General features: G+C 31.2%; 1 long non-coding RNA gene across 2 annotated transcripts; it reads left to right on the top strand.

The window, feature by feature from the left end:
- The first annotated feature begins 7,993 nt into the window (after window positions 1-7,993).
- Window positions 7,994-20,739, top strand: LOC107445330 (uncharacterized). Of its 2 annotated transcripts, XR_011636221.1 has the most exons (4): window positions 7,994-8,195; window positions 12,568-12,699; window positions 16,962-17,173; window positions 18,840-20,739. It is a non-coding gene; the product is annotated as an uncharacterized lncRNA (long non-coding RNA). The 2 variants fall into 2 exon arrangements; XR_001584242.3 differs by lacking the exon at window positions 12,568-12,699.

The following is a 20,739-nucleotide window of genomic DNA, read 5'->3' as shown; positions in this document are numbered from 1 at the left end:
TTATTGCCAAACATAAGTCGCCAATTTCGCCAAGGGGCACCCTCAAGTATATTTTTCCCCAGATGCTGTCATAGAAGCATTTGGCTGAAACCATATCCATCGATTCCAAATAATTCATGATGCATTGGAATTCAAAATCTTTATTTGATCTTAATAGTGATGAAGTAAAAAAAGAAGAGCTAGTGATTATAAATCGTAACATTTTAAATTATTATTAAAAAAAAATAAACATGTATATTGCGTCAACGTTATTTCATGGGCATTTGCATTCTTAGATATTTTATTTGGCGAAAATACTGAACACTATATATTTGGCGAAAATATTGAACGCTATATATTTAGTTGAAAAACTAAATACTAATACTAATCATGAAGATAAGTCATGAAACACTAGAATCGCAGTTACAATCGGCTTTATGGCAATAAATTATAAAAGGCTCAGGGGATAGAGCGTTCGCCTCCCAATGAAGTGAACCGGGTTCGAATCCCTACGATGGCTGGTCGATACGAATTCCGCATCCGGCTTGCACCGACCACTCTGCTGACGTAAAATATCCTCTGAGGGAGATGGATCATGGGTTAGAGTCCTCTTTCCGTTAGGCTAACTGGGGGAGGTTTTCGTGGTTTTCCTCTCCATGCAACACTAATGCGTGTTAGTTCCATCAATAAGTTCGACACGAAGGCTAGTTTCTCCCGATGCCCGTTCCAGGAATTCCCTTGTCTTCAGGATTGAGTTCAAAATTACAAGGCTACGGAGGTGAACATTGGTAGTCGGAAACCTAAAATTGGGTTGGCTGTTCAACGACGGTTATAAAATAAAATGTATTTTAAAGTATAGAATATCTCTTGCAGCAAATTGATTTGGTATACGCTGAAATTCAGGCAGTATTTCAATTTGCAAACTTTATCGTAAATAGTCAAATACGTATGAATAAATAAAAAAAATCAAGTGCATACAAAATCGAATAGCGCCATAACAATGGATAAAACTTTTCGATTTGTCAGACGTAAGTTAAGTTCAACTGTTGATTCTTACTTTTTATTTTTTTTTAACATAAAACAAAATGGCCGTTAAGTATTTTATTAACTTCATTGGATTTATGTGTCACTAGATATTTAGTTTTTGCGAAATCATTTGTGTTTATGGCATTTAAATCAAAAAGGTAACTTCTAAAACAATAAGTAGAATTATAGAGATAACTACCTTCGTAGAATTAACATCTCATCTCTGTAGTAAATCGATTTGCTAGTACTGAATTTTTCCTCAACATTTAAATTCGCCAAGTATCACAATACTAGATAATATGAAAGAAAGTGAAAATAAATGCATATTATAATAAAGATTAAAATAATAATTAAAAAAGGATATTTTTTAAAAATATTTACTTAACGTTATTTGAGGAATGTAGTGCGACATATTTTATTCAGTGAAATTATTGTTATATTGTTGGAATACGAGTTCCGAGTAATTAAAAAGGCAACTAATAAAATAGTAAGTGATAAGGCAGTGACGTAATAGAATAATGCAGTGAAAATCACTTTCATTGAAGTGACATTTTGATAGTAAATCGGTTTAATCGTAATAATATTTACTCAGCGTTTAAATTCGCCAATTATGACATCAGTAGTAAAATCGGGGACAGCAAGGCTCTAAATTAGCGGTACCCAAGAGGAGTTCCTCGGAACCCTTGGGTTAAGTATTTTTGAAGACCAGTAACAAATTTGAAGTCTGTAATTATATTTATATCAAATTATTATTTATATTTTATTTTATGTTTCGGTTAATCCTATTAAATTATTCAAGCAAAATGACAGTAAAAAATATAGCAATTTTTAAAAAATAACAATGATTACACTAGAATTTTCCATCAAACTTTTTTAACACAAAGGAAATAATCATATTCAATAGTAAAGAAATGTGTTTCTCTGATCGCCATTTTAAATGCTGTTGTTGTTGTAGTTCATTTACGTCGCACTAGAGCTGCACAGTGGGCTATTGGTGACGGTCTGGGAAACATTCGAGAGGATGATCCGAAGATATGCCATCACAGTTTCGACCCTCTGCAGAGGGAATGGCTCCCCTTTTTCGGTAGCCCGACTACCTTATTTTCAATGTTTGCAACAGTTCTGTTTCATTTCAATAAAAATCATACTTTAACTTATTTTATTCAATTTTAGTTTATGCCTGCACTAAATACAAATTCAGAACTAAACAAGAAGACTGGGAATTAAACTATTTGAGATGCCTTTATCGTTGACCCCTAGTAGTGCAGTGTTGACAGTCTGGCAGCACTTAGAGAAAAAAAAGGTGACTGCAAGCCACTAAAAATTTAAAACTATTTGCTTCAATACGCCCACCGCATTTTAGCAACCAATATTTTTAAGCAGGATGGAGCTTAAATATGTTTCTTTACTTAAAAATCACAGTTGCTACCAATTTAAAATTTTCACTCAAAATTTGCTGTGCTGTAATGGTTAAAACGATGAAAAAAATTTTATAATTCCTCACCTCAAATAGTTTCAAAATTATTGGTAGTCTTTCTTTGGTTAATGCATTTACAGTTGGGTACTTGCACTTCGAGAAGAAGAAGACCTCCCATACCCACACATGTGCCGTCAGGGCCATCTAATCTTTATCAGCAAAATGGCGTATTAAAGTTGAGCTAAGTTTCTCTCTCCAAGAATGTTAATTAACGATAAGTTAGTTAAATACGGAGCCCTATCGCACATTGAATTGACTGAAATATAAAATTCTTTCTCGCCTAATTCTTTTACTTAACTTAGATTTAGTATTTATTTATGTATTTTATAGTAACCGTGATATTTTTTTCTTTTGTGAATCTGGTAACTTAGATACATAATTAGTTTGTTTATGTTCCACGTGGCTTCGTACCTGTCTCTGCTTCAAGTCTCTGTGTAAATACATAGTGACGGAATTGAAATCTTTGAGAAAGAATCTTTGCGAAAATTGTCACTTAAGAGAATTGATACTTGTCGGGCTTGGCTTACTGGATATATAATGGAAATAACAGTTGCTAAAATAAGCAAATGCCACATTTCAACAACCAATCAGGTTCAAGTTACCCACACTACGTCACTTGCAGGCTAAAGAACTTAGAATCATATTGCTAAAGAACTTAGAAAAAGAAGGTCAATCATTTAGGGTTCAGTATACGGGAAAATGGTGAACCGCTGCTCTCAATAATAATTAAATTATTTTGGTTTTTTTTTAATATTATGTTAATGCTATTTTAATGAATGTGGAGTTATTTAAAAAAAAAAAAAATTGAAGCGAGATAGTGTTCCTTAATTGAAATTTTCAAAAGTTTAACAAAATAGTTGTGTTGTTTTAAACAATCTAATTTTGAAAATATTTGATTTGATTTTTTTTTTACTTAATAGGTATGTGAGTAAAATACCTTTCATACTCAAAAAAGAAGAAAGTACAAGAACAAAGTTAAGAAGATGTTAGTTGTGAAGAAGACATCATTCTGTTCATTTTCATTGTCTACATAGTTTAATAAAAATTTATTAAATTTGTTAGTCAACTTTTTCTTATTTGCCTAACATTATCCAAGTTTTAAATTTTTGTTATATTTGCCAAAGATTTTAATTTTATGGCTAAAATAGATGTTAAGCATGTGGTTTTAAGTTTTCGTGTCATTATAAGGACATGACATTTTATTAAAGATTCCACTTGCCAATTCCAGAAACTGCTGCCCACTCCTCAGAGGTACGAATTAATTGAGCGGCAAATTTTTGTTGATATATACTGATATTCGTTAGAAAAAGCACAAATTTATAATTTAAATACATCAAAATTAATCAAAAATATAGACAAAGACATAAGGCCGAGATAGCCTGGTTGGTAGGGCCCTGGACCCATGCTCAAGAGGTCGTGGTTTCGATCTCCACTGGCCGCCTCGCCGTGACTCCCCGTGTAGTAAATGGAGACTGGTGCACGTTAAATATGTCGAGTCACAAAGTGCTCCATTTTCCCATAACAAATCGTACCTCCGGGGGTACTGATCCAGGAGTTTCATTGTCTTCTGGGTTGGGTTCAAATTTGCAAGGCTACGGAGTTGAACATTTGTAGTCATAAACGCAAAACTGGGACTGCTGTTTGAGGACGTTCATAAAATAAAAAACAAACACATAGTTTATTCGGATTCATAAGAAATCCAAAAGATCAGAATTTCATGAGAAAATCAGATCTAATACTTTTCACTAAACTAATTATGCGACGCAAACAATATGACTTAAAATAACTCATTTTATTATAGAAGCTACGTTTAATACTCGTTGTCGATAGCGAACACTCAGAAGTGTTTTTCAGATAGTTTTGCTATCTGAGCTTGCTCATTTCGCCTGTTCTGAAATAAAAATAGCATGCCACTTCCCTAAAAATTCCAACTGTAGCATTTAGAAACCAAGGTTCATATTGATAAAGCGTTTATTTCCGATTTTTTTTCTCCATTATTTCTATTTTGAAAAAAAAATTCTCCCTTAATTGCATGAATTTTTATTTTTTATAAATAATATTTGGAATCAACTCGTAAATGGGAGTAGTTAATGGGAATAATGGCAAAAATAAATAAGTAAAAAACATTGATGTACTTCTACATTTTCATGAACATTTACTCTATTAATTCTAATAATCTATTGTATATATGTTACATCTAAATTAATAAATCAGGTAATTATTAATGTGGGGCTACTTTGTGCAAATTCGAATTTGGCACTTTTCAAGTGCTGCTATTCAGTATTATGTTTTTTCCACGTTAAAAATGCGTGGAATTTGAAGATAGAAGTCTCCTCTATTACTACAAACATTTTTTTTCGAATTTTGAAACAATCTCAGAGTGTGTTTTGTTTATCCAATGTCAACAACTTTCCGAGAACGTTCGACGTCGAAAAGTGTGCGTGGAAACTTTAGCTGTGAAATGCAAAGACGTTGATAAAACAATTGTCGTAAGTGCAAAATTTTTATTTATATATTAATAAACAATTATATCATGTTAGCGTTAAAAAATTTTGAAAATTAATAACAAATAAACGGAAAATAAAAAAAATGCACTGTGGGGGCTACTTTGTGCAAAGTTTCATTCGTTTTTTTTTTCGACAGAAAAATGGTCAGACGTTATAAAAAAAATACCTGGAAAGAGGAACTACCGTGATTACACTTTAGAAAAGCTGCAACAATGCTTGCAAGCAGTTGCTGGTGGTATGTTGATTGCAGAAGCTTCTCGGAAGTACAAAATCCACAGAAATAATATCTCTATTAAAATTCACAAGAAACACGTGAAACGTGCTGGTAAACTATTATTTTTCTGCTACAAAGATTTTTCAATGAATTAATCAAACGATTTAACATATAAAAATATATTTTATAGGGCATCAGGTGATTTTGACAGAAACTGAAGAGCAAATTCTGTCATGTTCATTCAAGCATGTTATGTTCAAATTTACCAATATTATAAATGTTAATGAATATGTAATAATTATTATTTTTGAAATTTCATCTATTTCAATGTTCAAAAATGTATATGGTTTCCTTTTGTTTAAACTCAAATGTTTTGAAATAAACATTCTTTTTAAGAAAAAATTCTTTACAAAAAATGTTTTTTTAACGCTGAAAATTATTTTCAAACTAATATCTTTACATATCTTGATGTTTTTGTTTTTAAAATGTCAACAATTAACTTTTTTAACAATTTTATATCAATATTTTACTAAAAACATGATTATTAAACTGAATTCCTATCACTGCACAAAGTAGCCCCACTTGGGGCTACTTTGTGCAAGATATGTTTTGACTTATTATTTGTAAATATTACATACAAATAATGCCAATATTGATCAAATTCACTCGTCTGAGTCCAGTTATGAATATAATATCGATAAATTTTACTGAAGTTTGAATTAACATAGTTTTTTTACATGTCAAAGTTCAAAAACTGCGAAATCCTGCACAAAGTAGCCCCACATGACGGTACTAAAAGGTCAATTTTAATAATAACCGCTTTTTTTTGGTCAAAGTGAGAAAAATCGCAAATTATTCACTTTAACCGGTTATTAATAATAATAACCAATGAAGTTTTTACAATGTTATTAAACGGTTTATATTGCATTGTGACAGGGGTGTGCCTCTTTGTATATTATATGTGTTACGGCTAAAGTGGTAGATACGGTTATTACTAATACTAACCGTACTATTAATAATAACCGCTTCTTTTGGTCTAAGGGAAAAATAGAACGGAGAGATTTCCGTATCGTGATCTGCGGTTGAATAATCGCCTCGTCTTGCCATCTTCTGGGCAGCAGCCCGCTAGAAACTGGAAAAAAAAATCACTGAAAGCGACCAACTTGACGGGAATAACTCGTGGCCAACCCCGGTCAAACATCTACAAGTTTGTTTTTTGTTTAAAAAAAATTCCACTTTAAAATCAATTTGGAAATTGTAGTTGACCTGACAGATCACAACACGGAAATATCCCCAATAAAAACGCGAAAGAATGACATTGACCTAACTTCATTAGTTATTATTAATAATAACTGGTTAATGTGATGAATTCGCCTAAATTATTCCATTTAACCGGTTCATTTGGTTGTTATTAATATTGACCGGTTAGTTATAATAATAACAGACTATTCACATTATCGTTCCCCTGCTTTGGAAGCGCGGCGCGCGAAGTCGAGCACTTTACTGTAGAACAGTTTAACGAAAACCGATACCGTGCTCCATGGTCCCTACGCAGGCTGATCAAAGTGGTCACTCATCCGCTCACAGACCACAGCCAGTAATGCTTGACTTCAGTGATCCACTGGGAATCGTGTCTTAACGATCAGTCCACTGCGGGACCCAAGTTGCGACAGAGAATGCTGTTGGTTTAAATTGCTCATCACAAAGAACTTTAGTAGTTACAAACTAATATCCTACAAGTTACGTAAAAAATAAAGTTATCTGTAAATTTTGCAGTGCTTATGAAAGTTTGTCTTCTACAAAACACTTTTAAGCAAGGAGTTTGCGGGTTCTATTCCAATCGTAACCATGTTGTATCTTTTATATTAGTTTTTCATGTCTACCTGCATTTTGGATAACTTTACTTTCGAAATTAGAGGCACATTATCTGTTGTTGTTGTAGTTAATTTACGTCGCACTACAGCTCTACAATGGGCTATTAGCGACGGTCTGGGAAACATCCCTGAGTATGATCCGAAGACTTGCCATCACAATTTTGAACCTCTGCAGAGGCGATGGCACCCCCCGCTTCGGTAGCCCGACGACCTGCACGCGAAGTCGGACACTTTACGGTAGAATAGTTTAACGAGGACCGATACCGCACACCCTCGGTCCCTACGCAGACTAATCCAAGTGGCCACCCACCAGCACACTGACCGCAGCCAGTGATGCTTGACTTCGGTGATCTGCTGGGAACCGTGTCTTAACGATCTGTCCTCCGCGGGACTCACATTGCCTGTAATTGTACTAGCCTGTTAATTTGTGTATGATTGATTTTTCTTCAGTTATACTTTATTCCGTATTCAGTTATTAAAATATTTGAGGTCCCGCAGTGGATTGTTCGTAAAAACACGGTTCCCAGTAGAGCGCCGAAGTCAAGCATCATTGACTGCTGTCAGTGAGCGGGTGGGTGACCACTTCGATCAGTATTCGTAGGGATCGAGGATGTGCGGTACCGGTCCTCGTTAAACTGTTCTGCCGTACAGTGAGTGCTCGACTTCGTGCGAAGTTATCGTGCCAAAGTGAGAATGCCATTCTCTTAGCAGAGGATCAAAATTGTGATGGCATGACTTCGGATCATCCTCAGGGATGTTTCAAAGACCGCTGTTAATCACGCATGGTGGAGCTCTAGTGTGACGTAAATAATGTACTTACTTACTTATCATATCATCAACTCAACTCAACTGTTTCAGAAATTAATCGTTATCGATATTAAGGGATATAAAATAAGAGGCACGACTGGTATCTAATGAGCTCTTTCTGTCTCCGAACTGTAAGTGTAGTCTTGTGTGCTTAGTCTCATTTTAAATACTGAGATGGATGTTTTCTCTGAAGTTTTGGTTCAAAGAAGCATTTTTGTCCTAAAGATTTTCAAGAAATAAATTTGTTACCGATGATTACCACTTTTCAGAAGGTTGTTTATGGAAGACTTTTCTCTTGATGTTTTTTTAAAGTAAGTTTTTCTAATTTTTTTACTTTTTGCATTTAAGTTTTTCGTGGTTATTAGTGGTACGCTTGTAATTGTGTGTGTCTGTAATTTGTGATTGCTTTTTCAGAAAGATTACTATACCTGTTTTAATAATTGATTCTCTTGGATAATTTTAAAAATATTTTTCTTCGTATTTGTTTATGGGATATTAGCTTGCTTAAAATTTAACACATACTAAAAGTAATTTTTAAAGTTTTGTTTTCTCAAATATTGAGTTTTCAAAGTTTCGTGATTGTTTAAAACTGAAAAGATATCCCCTCAATATTAAGAAATATCTTATATTTATACATTTGTATAAGCATGTATGTATATTCTATACAACTATATTAACGCTTCATTTTAAACTGAGTTGTAATATTTTTTATACTCTAAATATTTTTAATCCCACTAATTTGAAATTTTTAAGATCAATAGTTTAATAACGGTTAGTGTATACCAAAATTTTTTTAAAACTAATTTAACTAATAAAGCTTGAGTTTGGTTAAAGAAAAACAATCTTCTGTATTGAAAGCACTTTTTGCAATCAAACTAGGTTTTTAGGTCTCGCAGATTTTTTAAACAACCCCCATACATTTTAGTATCTTTTGTCTCCTTCTGTTCTTTTCTTTGACCAGGTAACACCGTTTACTTTCGTTATCCAGTTAAGTAGTTTGCTTGTTGCAGTTGCGCAAATAGTTTCAACTTTAAGCCGGCGGTGTTTTGCTTCAAACTGTTGTCCAGTACACCAGCTAAAATGTAAAGATGTAATACTGAAACTGATTTTTTTTTTGAGAGTGCCAGTTTAAAATTTGAAGTCAAAATTAAATTCCAGGAATTAAACTAAAATGCTTGGCGTTCGATTCTCCGATAAACCATATTAAGACTAATAGAACTTAATATTAAACTTTATTTTGGTATTTTACTACTAAAATAATCATTAAATCTTCACCAAAATAATTTTCAGATGCGTGATTATTATAGCAATATTTGAGAATCTGTTGAAGTAAAAGTACTAGTTTCAAAATATAGTCTAAGGTTAAAATACACGTAATCTAAAAGTTTAGGCCAAACTTTAAAACAAATGATCTAACAAAATTTATATCGAATCTATAAAATTGTTTGCTCACATCTCGATTTTGTCTGCTGTGATTAAAATATGCTAAATCCAGGCTTAAACTTGTTTCACTCCAAAATTCAAGCGTGCAAGGAAAAAACAGTTCATTGAATTCACATTCTTTAAAATCGGAAAACTTTGTCTAGCTTGTATCTAGATGTTTGGAAACCAAAAACTAGAACATACAATATGGTATATTTAGTGTTATTTAAAAAAACACGCGGTATTAATAAAATGACAGTTTTAATGAATTTTGCCTCTTCAGTAACTTACTGTTATTCAGCATAAATTTTAATATTTAAAGTAACACATTCTGTTCCAAATAACAATTTCCATCTGACAATTCAGAATCTCTCTGTGAAATTGCCGCTTACATTATTTAAAACCCTTAAAACTTAAGACTCGCTATCACGTAACATAGCACAGCATTTTTAAATTTATTTTCGCCTTACAGTGAACCTAAATAGAAGACATTTAATCGCACAGAATTTTTATTGTTTCAGAATTTTCATTTTGGTATCTTTTCTATTTTCCCTTGGACCAGGTAACGTCGTGTAATTTTCGTTATTCAGTTAACTAAAGTAGTTAGTTTGCAATTGATCAAATGATTTAAACTTTCAGTAATAAATTCAAATGAACTACTCTTAATTGGAAGTAAATCAATACGAAATACAGCATTGTTGTGAAATAAGTTTTTCCTTTAATTGTTATTTTGTCTGAAAATTTCGTTCCTAATTCAATTGTGTAATTCCTGAGGTGAATAACTAATATGTTCGTTGAGAAATTCTATTTGTGTCAACTTTCTTCGAAATTGATAAAAATTAATGTTTTCAATACTTGATCAACTTTCTAAAGTGTTACGTAACTTTCAGAATAAAAATCTCTTTATAGGGAGATTCTACTGTATTTTAATAGAGCACTTACCCCAAGGCATTAATATCAGAAAACTATCTGCTAATTTCGGTTAAATATGTTAAATAATATCACACTGATTCGTAAAATTAGATTGCTGTATATAATTTACTGGTTGTGTACTAAGGTTTTGCAATCATTGTTGGCTAATTTCAATTTTATGTGATCTTTTTCGTGAAATTTAAATGCGTATATCATTGCAAATTTCTAAAAGGAGTTTCTTTTCGGGAGGTTACTGCGTTCTTTAAATTTCCATCGCAGCCCAACTTAGCTAAGCTGCGAACACCAATATGGAATTCTGTTTGGCAACTATCTGTATCGAGCCATTTTTCATAATTTCTGTAGTAAACCGATTTAAAATTCTAAACAGTTAATGTCATTCGAAAATTCGGACTAGAAGAGAATTGTTTTTAATATGAGCAAAAATATTAATTTAAATTCTTTCTTTTCAAAATTTGAGGTTTTAGTTTAATGGCATAAATAAGTTGCACCGAACTAATCGTAGAATTTATCATAAGTATAAAATTTTCAGTAGCAAACTTAAAAGCAATCCTAACTAAAACAAATCTAAATATTTTGTTTTCTAAAAGTTGAAAATTTCAAAAACTTATGTTCAATGTACTAGAACAATTGTTTAAAAGTTCACGATGGCTTAGACGCAGGGGAAATTGGCTATTGAAATCATTGGCTTAAATTTTATGAGTTTAATTTTAATTCTTTTTTGGGGAAAGTAATCTACATATTCGTTTTATAAAAACCTTCACATTGAATTTCAGGGTTTGATGTAAATGTCTTTATAATTTTAAGCTAGTGATATGTTAATGTTTTTGTATAAGGAACCAATGGCACCAATATGGTATTGTGTTCCATAATTCTCTGTATTGAGCCATTTGTCATGATTTCTGAAATAAACTGATTTAAAATTCTAAGCAGATAATGTCATTCGAAAATTTGGACTAAAAAGTGAAAATTGTCTTAAAATGATCAAAAATATTAAGTCTTTAAGTTCTTTTCAGAATTTGAGATTAATATTAGTGATACATTAGTCATAAGTATACAATATTTCGCAGCAAATTTAAAAAAAACTTACAATTTCGATTTGTTTTAGTTAGGATTGCTCTTATGTTTTCTACAAATTGAAAATTTAAAAATCCAATGTTCATTGTACTAGAACATTTGTTTAAAAGTTCACGATGGCTTTTGCTTAGACGCATCGATATTGACCTAATTATAATCATTGGTTTAACTTTTATAATTAAAAGTTTAATTTTTTTAGGGGAAATTTACATATTTGGTTTATAAAAACTTTAATATTCAACTTCAGGTTTTGATATAAATGTCGCTATAATTTTGGGATAGTCATGTGTTATATTAAGTTAATGTTTTGTAGGGATCATATTTTGATTGGTCATTTAATCATACCAACAAGCCTCTCAGTGAAAGGTTAGTGCGAAATGTTTGATAAATGGTAAACTTACGAATACGAAGTGTCTGCAGCTTGAAAATGTCTGCAGATTTACGGTACGGTACATTATTTACGTTGCACTAGAGCTGCACAATGGGCAATTAGCTACGGTCTGAGAAACATCCCTGAGGATGATCCGAAGACATGCAATCGCAATTTTGATCCTCTGCTGAGGGGATGACTCTCTTGCTTTGGTAGCCAGACGACCACCACGCGAAGTCTAGCACTTTACGGTAGAACAGCTTAACTGGGACCCATACCGCACACCCTCGGTCCCTACAAAGGCTTTTCAAAGTGGTCACCCACCCGCTTACTGACAGCAGCTAGTGATCCTTGACTTCGGTTTTTCTACTGGAAACCATGTTATTACGATCAAACCACTGCGTGGGACTGGTCAAATTTTGCAAAGAAATGAAACATTACTTCATTAACTTTACTTCAGGTACAATTTTTTGTTTTCAACAAATGTTTTGTATGCCCAAAACGTTTAGAGTGGCCCTTGGGTATAAAACCAAGGACATCCACTCTACCACCAAGGCTACCAAAACCTAAACTAACAGCTACTATATTTAATGGGCACAGGTTTTTTTGAGGAAAATATTCGGTCAAAAATAGTGTTATTCAAACAAAACTTAGCTNCTATTTACAGTTACATAACAAGTTATAAGTAAATAGGAACAAGAAACAATTATGTTTTACGAAAAGTTACAAAATTCTGAGATTGTGTGTCGTCACTGTTTTTCTAACTGAAATTAAAAAGCAGTCGAAATGACTTGCTTGGGCAATCTAGTGTTAAATATTTGCCTAATAAAACATAACCATATTAAACGGTTATATTTTTAATTAAATTTTCTTATTTGTTGCAGAATCCAAGAAGCTACCGTGATTTCCTTGAAATAGATGTTCGAGACTCCATTACAGAAAGTTACTAATGCCAGAATGAAAGAATATAGACCTTGCAGCAGAATGTTGATTATTACCTAAAAGTTTAGTGATTGGTAAGAATTATTTTGATCTGATCGAGTAATTGTTTAATGAATTTTATTTAATGTATTTAAACTCAAATACAGCATTTGATTAGACATTGAATTATGAAGGATTTTACACATTGAACTATTTCAAAAATAAAATTACTCGGGTATCAAACTGGGTAAAAAGGAAAAATTTCGACGAAAATTTGAATTTTTCATTATTTATATTTGGACTTGGTTTAATTGGCTTTCCAAAACATAACTTTTTGTCAGATTATTAGAAATGAAGTTATAGTAGTTTTTTCGTATTCCGACAAATGGAGCCGGAAGTAGACTCCTGAAAACTAAACTTGATTTGTAACGTTTAGAGTATTTTAACAATTTCATTAAATTATATTTAAGACTTAGGCAGAGGAAGAAAATGAATTTTATGAACGTTAAACTCATTTTCTAAGCGTCTATTTTAAGATTTTTTTTATCAGTTTATTCTAGAATTTGAGATTATTTAGATTTGTATGTTATCAATTATTTGGACTAAAAGCTAGGGTATGAGTGAATTTCTTATGAGTGTGTTTAAAATTTTTCTTAAAGATTCAATATTCATAAATATAGTTATATTTACTTTTTTCAAAGATTTCAGTTCAAAACACACGTAATTATACTAATCTAGAGAAATTATATTGAATTTTATGCATTATAATTTGTTGTCGAGGGTTTAGCATGGCATGGAAAATTCTTTGTTCTTGAGCTAACTTAAAATTTCTAATAGTAATAATCGTAATAATTATATTAGTAATAAAATTATAGTAATACAATTATAATAGTTATCGTAATAGTATTAGTAAAATTTCTTCCAATTCATTTTTCCAAAAAATTCAGCCCTGCAGTGGACTCATCGCAAAGACACGGTTCCCAGTAGAACGCCGAAGTCGAGCATCACTGACTGCGGTCAGTAAGCGGGTGGGTGATCACTTTGATCAGTCTTCGTAGGGGCCGAGGGTGCGCGGCATCGATCCTCGTTAAACTGTTCTGTTGTACAGAGTGCTAGACTTCGCGCGCTGGTTATCGGGCCACCAAAGCAGCAGTGCCTTCTCTTGGCAGAGAGGATCAAAATTGTGATGACATAACTTCGGATCATCCTCAGATATGTTTCAAAGGCATTTGTTAGTAACGCATGGTGGAGCTCTAGTGCGACGTAAATAATGCACTTACCTACCATACCAACTCAACTTTAGTAGAAATTAATCCATATTAAGGGATATAAAATACGAGGCACGGGTTGTATCGAGTGAGCTCTTTCTGTCTCTGAACCGATTTATATTTAAATCGTAGTCTTGTGTATTCAGTCTCATTTTAAATACTTAGATGGATACCGTACGTGATTTTGTCTGATGTTTTCTTTGAGCTTTTGGTCAAAAGAAGCAGTTTTTTTCTAAATCTTCAACCAATAAATTTATCACTGATTACCAATTAAATTGAAGCTTGTTTATAGATTACTTTTCTCTTGAGGCTTTTTCTTAGTTTTAAATTTTCGTGGTTATTGGTGGTACGCTTGTATTTGTCCACTGAAAGTGATTGCGTTTAAGAAAGACTAGTATACCTGTTTTAATTCTTGTCTTTCTTGGATAATTTTAAAAAAAAATTTCTTATTTTTTGATGGGGGGAAAGCTTAAAGTAAAATAAATCAATACTAAATATAACAGTGTAATTTTTAAAATTTATTTTCTCCGATGTATAATGAACTTGCGAAGATCCATGATTGTTTAAAATTGGAAAGACTATTCCCCCTCAATATTAAATATCATATATTTATACTTTTGCATACATTTGTATATTTTAAACAACGGTATTAATGCTCTATGTTAAACTGCGTTGAATTATTTTTAATCCCACATTCGAAATTTAAGATAATTAGTTTAATAAAGATTAGTGTATACCAACATCTCTTAAACTAATTTTAACTTTCATAAGCTTGAGTTTGGTTAAAGAAAAACAAAACGTAGTTTTGCAATCGGGCTAGGTTTTTTAAGTCGCACAGAATTTGTATTGTTCTTAACGACCGTACATCTTGGTATATTTACTTCCCTGAGACCAGGTAACACCGTTTAATTTCGTTATTCAGTTAAGTAAAGTTGTTTTTTGTAGTTCAGCAAATGATTTAAACTTTCAGCAATAAATTCAAATGAATTTCTCATAATTGGAAGTAAGTCAATACGTAATAAAAGATTGCTGTGAAATATTTTTACTTTGATTGCGATTGTTTTGTCTGAAAATTTCGTTCCTAATTCAATAGTGTAATTCTTAAGGTGAGTAACGAATTTGTTAGTTGAGAAATTCCAACTATCAACTTTCTTCGAAATTTATGAAAATTAAGAAGTTGACCTAAGTATTGAAAACATTAAAGTGTTGCGCAACTTTAAGACTAAAAATCTCTTTATAGGGAGATTCTACTGTATTTTAATAGAGCATTTACCCCCAAGGCATTAATATCAGAAAACTATTTGCTAATTTCAGTTAAATGTGTTAAATATCATCACACTGAAACATAAGATCAGATTGTTGTATATAATTTACTGGTTGTATGCTAAAGGTTTTGCAATCATTGTTGACTAATTTCAATTTTATGTGTTTTTTCGTGATATTTAGTACAGCATTGAAAATTTCTAAAAGGTATTTCTATTTAGAAGGTTACAGCTTACTTTCAGTTTCCATCGCAGCCCAACTTAGCTAAGCTTCATGATTTCTGCAGTAAATCGATATACAATTCTGAACAGTTAATGTCATTCAAAATTTTGGACTAAATTGAAAATTGTTTTAAAATGAACAAAATATTAGGTCTTTAGACTCTTTCCTTTCAGAATTTGAGACTAATATTAATCTAATATTAGTGATACATTACTTATAAATATACAATGTTTAGCAGCAAATTTTAAACTTAAAATATTTCGATTTGTTTTAGTTATGATTGCTTTTATGTTTTCTACAAATTGAAAATTTAAAAATCGAATGTTCATTGTACTAGAACATTTGTTTAAAAATTTACAATGGCTTTTGCTTAGACACACAGGTATTTACCTATTATAATCATTGTTTTTTTTAATAATTAAGTTTAATTTTAATTCTTTTTTGGAGAAAATCTACATATTCTGATTATAGAAACTTTGGCATTCATCTTCAGGTTTTCATGTAAATGTAGTTATAATTTTAGGCTGGTGATATGTTATATTAAGTTAATGTTTTTGTAAGGATCATCTTTTCACTAGTCGCTTAATCATACTAACAGGCCTATCAGTGAAAGGTTAGTGCGAAATTTATGGCAAATGCGAAGTGTCTGTAGCTTCAAAAATGCGTCTAAAAGATTTAACTTTAAGAATTTTAATGGTGCTTTACTTCAGGTACAATTTTTCATTTAACAAATATTTTGTATGCACATAACGTTGAGTGGCAACGGCCCTTAGGTATAGTTCGTTCACCAGGAGTTGGCACTTGGCTCCACCTCCATGGAGGCCGTGTTCATTCCATCGCGGGAGTAAGAAGAGAAAAATCTCCGTTCTTGAAATTGAGACAACCCTTAATGCGTGCCAAGCACATGCAGTGAATTCTATTATACCTTTCGCTACTCTAGCTAATTAAATATATTTTAAATTTAAAAACTGCTCTTTTCCCAACAAATATCTTAAAGGACAAACTATTCACTCAAAAGAGAAGTATCATCAAATTTATGAAACATTTAATATTAAAAAAATGCACATAAATTGTGAAATAAATAATTTTGTCTTAGCCAAATAGCAACCTTGTTCAGGATTGTTCACATCCTTTTCCTAAAAATAGCGAAATGGTCGGTTATTACGTGATGTAGGCAGAACAAAGTGTTCACTCCTGGTGAACGTACTATATAAAGCCAAAAACATCCACTCTGCCACGAAGGATACCAATTTCTAAGCAAACGGCTACTAAATTTAACAGGTTCAGGTTTGGTTTGAGGAAAATATTTGATCAATAATAGTGTTATTCAAACGAAACTTAGTTATAAGTTTTACGTCATTTTAAATTTAAGAAATTGAAAATATTGTTTTAAATTATTATTAAACAATATATTTGTATTGACATAAGAGTACATTTAAATTGTTACATGTTTTTAGCTCTTTAGTAAGATACTTTTTCAGCGGGTTAATATAGTTTTTTCGTAGTTCTTACGACACTGTGTACACAGCATTAAATATTTCACTAATGAAACATAACCATATTAAACGATTATATTTTTAATTACATTTTCTTATTTATTGCAGAATCCAGGAAGCTACCGTGATTTCCTTGAAATTGATGTTTGATACTCTACCACAGGAAGTAACTAATGCTAGTTTGAAAGAATATACCTAGCAGCAGAATACCGATTATGACTTTACAGCTTGATACTCTACTGCTGAAAGTTACTTATGCTGGATTAAAAGAATATACCTTGCAGCAGAATATTGATTATTACTTTAAAGTTTAGTGATTGGTAAGTATTTTGATCTGATTAAGAAATTGTTGAATATAAATTTTATTTGGTGTATTTAAACTCAAATACAGTGTTTGATTAGCGATTGAATTGTGAAAGATTTTACACATTAAGCCATTTAACAAATCAAATTATTCTGGTATCCAACTGGGTAAAAAGAAAAAATTTCGACAAAATTTGAATTTTTCATTATTCATGTTTGGACTTGGTTAATTAGCTTTCCAAAATATCTAAGTTTTTGATGTCAGATTTTAATAAATGGAGTTTGATTAGATTTTTCGTGTGCTGACAAATATAGCCGGAAGTAGACTCCTGAAAAATAAACATTATTTTTTTTTTATGTTTAGAGTATTTAAACCTTTTCATTTGATTGAAATATATTTTTAAGACTTCACTTTCGAATTTTTTCCTTAATGAACTTCGTGAACGTTTAAATTGAACTCCTTTTCTAAACGTGCATTTTGAGATTTTTATCACGACAGTTCATTACAGAATTTGAATTTTTTGTAGATTTATATGTTATCCATTGTTTGCACTAAAAGCTAGGGTATGAGTGAATTATTTTAATTTACGTTTTAAGTGTGTTTTAAAATTTTCTTCACGGAGATTCAATATTCATAAATAATATATTTAGTTATATTTCATTTTTAAAAAGAATTTCAGTTCAAAACGCATGCAATTACACTAATCTAGAGAAATTATATTGAAATTTATGCATTATAATTTGTTGTCAAGGTTTTGGCATTGGAGTATTCGTAGTTTTTGAGCAAATTTCTTTTGAAATATATTTCATAAGTTTTTAATTTTCGGATCCTTGCTAACAAATTTAATTTAGCCTTTGTAAAAATATGTTGAAGCCAGTCTCCTACCTTAAGGTAGGTTTCAGTTTCAGAAAAATTGGTTTACTCTAATTAGTTAGGAATGTTTTGGGGTCTCCCACACATGTTACCATGGGGGAGGAGAGAGGGGTGTGTGAGCATCGTTGAGGTAAGCATCATTGTGGATAGCATTTCACATAAGCTAGGTAAGTTTTTCAAGTTAATTTTTAACTTGTTAGGACAGGAGTTAATTGCGTTAATATTGTGCCTTGCGTATAAAACTTATTTCACCTTTTTAGTTTTTAGTGGTGGAGGGCTAGTTTTTTACGTCTTGCTGATTAAATCTGCTCATAACTATCGGGAGGCTAATGAATTCGGCACAATGTTTTTTGTCAAATAGTTCTAACTCAAATGAACTCTATCGAATATTTGACTGCAATATTTCCCTGTATACTTAAAAGCCATTTCACTTTCATAGAGACTTTAAAATTTTTAGTAATTGAAATTTCGACTTCACCATTACTCAGGGTTTTCATTTTAACTTTGTCTGCGTTTGTTAATAAATTTTTGTGTTTTTACTCGAGTGCTTTGGAAAGTAAGCACATAGTGCAGAGGACTTGCGAGTAGGAATTGTATTTTTGTATGAATGTGATCACCATTATAAGATTTATGACTATTTTAGAAAAATATTCAAAGAGCTTACCTACGAGGGGGATCGAAAGAATCATTAGCTTCGTAAATGATTATAAAACTTGATTCGATGCACCGATATTGAACATTGCCTCTCTAACTAATTATTATGTTAATTTTGCCGTGACAGTAAAGGCATTTTATATTTTTAACACTAGGCTTTGTACTGGACACTTCAACGGACACTGTACTGGACACTTTAACACTTTGCCAAGAGCTCCATTTCTGACCTATTTTCCATGAGAAACATTTGTGCCAAGATGTCCTCAATTACTAACACAGTTGCCAAGATAACCATGTGTGCAAGGATTACTGACTTAGTTGCCAAGATGATCCCAATAAATGACCTAGTTGCCATGAAGACCATGTGTGGCAAGATGACTTACTTAAGTTTCCTAGTTGTCATGACCTAACTGTAGAGTTAAACCAACTTTATTTCTTCAGCTCAAGGTTTATTTTTATGTTCTCCTCTAATATGAAAATTCCACACTTGTATTTTATGAATATTGTAATTTAGTTTTTTCTCCTAAAAATTAAGCAACATACTTTTCAATGAAACTTAAGAAATCTAAATCCATATTTTGAAATGCCTTGCATGCAATTTAAGAGTACTCAGTATTAAAGTAAATTTATTTCTAATATTTTCTTAAATACGAAAAATAATTAATCTTATTAATCTAATGTTTATTCTATTCAACATTTTATTCATGGATTATTTTAATAGTCAATTATTTATTCATTAAATATCATAAATTAAATTTAAAGTCTTAGATAACGTTCATCTAATTTGCGTACACTAAATACTTATTGATCCTGCTTAGTGTGTGTACGTACAATTGCGTGTCAAAACGTTTTAAGACTAGCTTATTGTTAGCTACTGCTCTTTATAAATTATGACTTAATGACTCAAAAATAAACCTAGAATATTTATGAGAATTAACTTTCAACGAATAAAAACTAATTTCGATTTATTTGTTTTTTCTTCAAACTGTTGTCCAGTACAAGAGCTAAAATGTAAAGTTGTAATTTTAAAAATTGATTCCTTGAGAGTGCCAGTTTAAATTTGAAATGAAAATTAAATTACGGCAATTAAACTAAATTACTTGGCTTTCGATTCTCAAACAAAACATATTTAAATTAAGAAAGCTTAATATAAAATTTTATTATGGTATAATACTAATTATATATTTTTCAATAAATCTCCACCAAATTTTCAGATGCGTGATTGTTATCGCAATATGTGAGAATCAGTTGAAGTAAATGTGCTAGTTTCAAAATAATATCTCCGATTTAAAATACACGTAATATAAGTTTAGGCCAAACTTTAAAACAAATGATTTAATAAGATTTATATCGAATCTATGAGTGATCGCACAACTTTGTCGGCTATTAAAATATACTAAATAAACTCTTAAACTTATTTCAATGTAAAATTCAAGAGTACAGGGAAAAACCGGAATAGTTTATTGAATACACAATCTTTAAAATTAGAAAGTTGAAAAGTATTTGAGGTATCGAGATGCTTGGAAACCAAAGAACTAGAACATACAATATCGCATATTTAGGGTTACCTAAATAAAACGCACGGTATTAATAAAATACTTTTTAATAAATCCCGCCTCGTCAGTAGTGTACTGTTATTCAGCACAAATTTTAATATTTAAGGTAACACATTCTGTTCCAAATAAAAATTTTTAACGGACAATTCAGAATCTGTTTGTGTAATTACAGCTTACATTATTTAAAACACTTAAAGCTCACGACTAGCTATCACGTGTCATAGCACTACATTTTAACGTTTCTTTTCGCCTTATAGTGAACTTTAATAAAAACATTAAATGCTGTATATTTGACATGTTAATACTTCACAATTTAGTCTGTCGTCGTATTTTTATGTACGTATTTATAAATATAAATTCCTCTAAACAAAGAAATTAATAATTTGTCAAGCATTTATGTAGTATATATGGGCAATAACAATTATACGTATTCTATTAAAAAAATTAATGTACTCTATATCAAATAGAAGTCTAAGAACGAAACTGTTAAAAAAAATTT

This window comes from Parasteatoda tepidariorum, chromosome 2, assembly GCF_043381705.1.
Source record: "Parasteatoda tepidariorum isolate YZ-2023 chromosome 2, CAS_Ptep_4.0, whole genome shotgun sequence".
Classification (NCBI taxonomy): domain Eukaryota; kingdom Metazoa; phylum Arthropoda; class Arachnida; order Araneae; family Theridiidae; genus Parasteatoda; species Parasteatoda tepidariorum.
The sequence above is the reverse complement of the archived record's forward strand: the minus strand, read 5'-3'. Positions and strand labels throughout refer to the sequence as shown.